The sequence below is a fragment of the Octopus bimaculoides genome, chromosome 4, assembly GCF_046866305.1.
Source record: "Octopus bimaculoides isolate indiv1 chromosome 4, ASM4686630v1, whole genome shotgun sequence".
In the NCBI taxonomy this organism is placed as follows: domain Eukaryota; kingdom Metazoa; phylum Mollusca; class Cephalopoda; order Octopoda; family Octopodidae; genus Octopus; species Octopus bimaculoides.
This window is the reverse complement of record NC_142931.1, coordinates 97,714,168-97,718,164: the sequence shown is the minus strand read 5'-3', so window position 1 is coordinate 97,718,164 and position 3,997 is coordinate 97,714,168. Positions and strand designations below refer to the sequence as shown.

Sequence of the window (3,997 nt, the reverse complement as noted above, 5' to 3'; positions counted from 1 at the left end):
CGATATGCCGCCACTTAGGGCGTTAGATAGAGAATGAGCCCATCTCTTCGTCAGTCCTTGGTGTCGTTGGCATTGAAGATGACTTTATTTTGTTTGTCTTTGTTTCCCTTGGTTTTCCCTTTGTTTCTCTATACCAGTAATGCTATGGGAATACCGGTACTCATGATCTTCCTCTTTTCTCTATAGCTATCCTTCCTTCGTTCAGCCAGGCTTAATGATAGCTTGTGCTTCCACACGAGTAGTAACTGGGTCTCCTACTCTGCAGTATCAACGTTGATTGTGATCCTTTCACCTCCCACATTGGGCGAAAATTCCGATATAGCTTTATGATCTTCAGAAGTCATTGAGACCAGGATTATTCCCACATGACCAAAAGATGTTAAGGGTCACCTCTACCCATATTGTGTCACAAGGGTGACTACGTGCCAAGAATTCTGACAGTGGCTTTTATATCAATAATCATATAGAACTAAGCTGTGTCACTTAAAAATGAGAGTATCTTCCAGTTGAGTGTGTGAGTAAACCACAGCCGACCTTCAGGGTATTATGCATGTAATCGCTATATGAACTAAAATTGTTTCATTAAACATTTATTCAACTCTGAGGTAGAGGAGTAAGTTCACTGATCATAAGATGTACGTTATTGACACTATGTAGTTTATTGACCATAAGACGTGTTATAACTACCACAGCTAAGGCTATGATGGTGGGCCTCTTGTGTATGTGTGAGTGCGTGTGCGTATAGATATATATATATGTTATGTGTTGCAAAAAAGGAGAGACGGTTAGCACTCCCCTTGACAAGGACGGAAGAGATCAATCGATCTTTCTAACACATATGGGCATTGCTCTCTACTTTAGAGCAACTTATTTTTAAAGGCGTAGGAGTGGCTGTGTGGTAAGTAGCTTGCCTACCAACCACATGGTTGCGGGTTCAGTCCCACTGCGTGGCACCTTGGGCAATTGTCTTCTACTATAGTCTTGGGCGGACCAAAGCCTTGTGAGTGGATTTGGTAGGCGGAAACTGAAAGAAGCCCATCGTATATATGTATGTATATATATACAAATATATATATATATATATATATATATATATATGTGTGTGTGTGTGTGTGTGTGTGTGTGTGTGTGTGTGTGTGTGTGTGTATGTGTTTGTGTGTCTGTGTTTGTCCCCCCAACATCACTTGACAACCGATGCTGGTGTGTTTACGTCCCCGTAACATTAGCTGTTCGGCAAAAAAGACCGATAAAATAAGTATTAGGCTTACAAAGAATAAGTCCTGGGGTCGATTTGCTCGATTTGCTCGACTAAAGGCGGTGCTGGAGCATGGCCACAGTCAAATGACTGAACAAGTAAAAGAGTAAAAAAGTATATCTAGGGAGAGGCGCACCATAATTTTGTACAGATGCTGTATAAATATATTTGATTTACCGTTGCAGTTGAATGAGGTAAACTGGTGGATTTGTTCTCTTTCATCTTTCAATTATCATACTGAAATAGTGCTACCTTCCTCTGAACAAGTTCATTTTTTTTCTTGATACATTTTGTTTTCTTTTTTTATTATTTAAAAATATTTTATGGGTCGGTGCTCCGAGCTAGCAAGCGAGTTTCTACTGGATCGTGACTCAATCTGACAGAAACAGTCGCTAAATATCCCAGTTAACTTTACAGTTACCTATTATTGCAATGGTCATAGTAGAGTTGCCTGTGACTATAAGTCCACTCGATCAGGGTTAACCAAAGTTTAAACAATGATAATACAATCAATAAATGCCCGATAATTATGGAGAATATTGAACAACATAATTTATTGCCATATGTCCAGTCATACAACATTTTATCTATATAGAATTCATTGCAGTCTATCTATATAACGTAGTACATATACATAAATATCTATAATTTATTACATCCTGTCCATCCATATCAGAGTGCAGACAGTCGCTACTAATACAACAGACATTCGATCCGACACTCTAACAACTCTTCCAATACACCGACTTCATGTATCCACTTGGTAGATGTAATCGAAACAAAACGATCGCAAAGAGTTTATTTCAATGAAGAATGCGAGGAGCTTGTGGATCAAAAATTTTTTACCTTGTTTCTCTGATTATACACGTGCGTGCATACGCACACATTTATGTGTTCTAGCGGGACTTGTGATTATTTCATGGAATTAATAATAAACCTATTGAGTTATTCCTGAAAACTTTATCCAAAAAGCCTGCAAGAGTAGCTTGTGTTGTGTCTGTATCAAAATATAGTCGCTCATCTGCTACTCATTGAAAAGTGAAGGAAATTGGAATACGATGATTTATATATTCACTTTATATATTCACTTTATATATTCACTTAATATACTTTATGCACAATTTTATGGACTTAATACACAACACTCATGAAATAAATAGTCACTCTTATTTTGCAATTTTTCTCATAAAAAGAAAAAGAATTATTTAAAAATTTACTTAGTCATAATTTCATTTCTAGAAAACAAAAATTTTATGGGAAAATTGCAGGACTATGTTCTTCGTGTAAGTTCTTCCTCTTCTTTTTCCTTGATTTTCAGTGTTGATAACTTTAACTCACACATCAAATAAGTTGCGAGCCCTTGAGAATGCAACATATAGCTGACCTTGACCGAATACGGGTTCAGGCAAAAACATCCCTACTTTGTCAAATGTCTGTCTTTGTGATTTATTGATTGTCATTGCATATGATTGGCGAACCGGAAACTGATTTCCTTCTAAAGTGAATGGCAAATTTGGGATGCGTTTGCGTTAAGTGATAGGTGATATAAAAATTTAGTTCAATTTTTTTAAAAAAATTACTTTTCTTTATGCACTCACGATCGCCGCCGCGGCCGCCGCCACCACCACCACAATAACAACAACAACTACCACCACCACCACCACAACCACCACGACCATCATCACTATCTTCCTCCATGTCTCTCTTTCTCACTTTCTCTTACTCTCTCTCTCACTCTCTCTTTCTCTCTCTCTGCCTTTCGTTTTCTCTCTTTTTCTTTCTCTTGTTCTCTCTTACCTTTCAACTAATCACGTGAAAGGGTTATAATTACGTTCCCCTCCCTCACGTCATGCACGCTTCTCTCACCCTCTTTTCCTCTCTCCCTCTTTTCATTCTTCCTCTCTTTCTCTAATCACGTGAAAGCGTTACCGACGGGCTAAGTAACCTAATGACAAGTAGAATTATTATAAGAAAGTGTGAGTGTGAGTGTTAAATTTTGTGAACAATAGCGTCGTTGTTTATAGGATTCCAGCTGTGGTTCTGATGAATGAAAAGGAAGTGTCTGTGTAACCAGGATGGAATATAAATCAGAACGTGCCTTAGTTCAATTTTCCTGCAGATCTGTACCAATTTCCCATCGCAAATATCGATAAATCTGAGAGGGTTGTAGAAACACTTGCCCGTGATGCCATGCTATAATATCGAATCCAAAATAACGTAGTTGAGAAGCCAGTTTCTTAACCAGCCATAATGGATATTTTTTCCTAAATGTAATATATTTCTGAGCCTCAATTTTAAGTTAACCAACAAATAGATTCAATTTTAGATTAAAAATGTAGATTGCGTGCTATATCTTTTTCTACGTATTTTCATATATCAATATTTCCCTTTTTATATATTTTCATAAATCAATTAATAAAGATTATTTTGTTTTACTATCCTAAATCTTTCTTCACTGCTTATGGTGAAACAAATTATCAAACACTATAGCAACAACAATAGCAACAACAACAGCAACAACAATAGCAACACCAACACTACCAACGACGTGCAACTGTAGCAACAGTGGCCGCACTGCCACCTGTAATAATGGAAGCAACACCGACAACAAATGTAAGATTATATGATCCAGGCAATGGATGATTATATATTATCACTTTATCAATAATCAAATTTAAATAGACCACTTTTAGTTTGTTCTTGTGTTCAACAGAAACTATTTTTACAGCGGGACTAAACCAC

At 37.1% G+C, this 3,997-nt stretch overlaps 1 non-coding gene across 1 annotated transcript; it reads left to right on the top strand.

Moving 5' to 3' along the window:
- Positions 1-762: 762 nt before the first annotated feature.
- LOC128247734 (U6atac minor spliceosomal RNA) lies at positions 763-875 on the top strand. The gene has a single exon (XR_008264096.1). It is a non-coding gene; the product is annotated as a U6atac minor spliceosomal RNA (small nuclear RNA).
- The last annotated feature ends 3,122 nt before the right edge of the window (positions 876-3,997 follow it).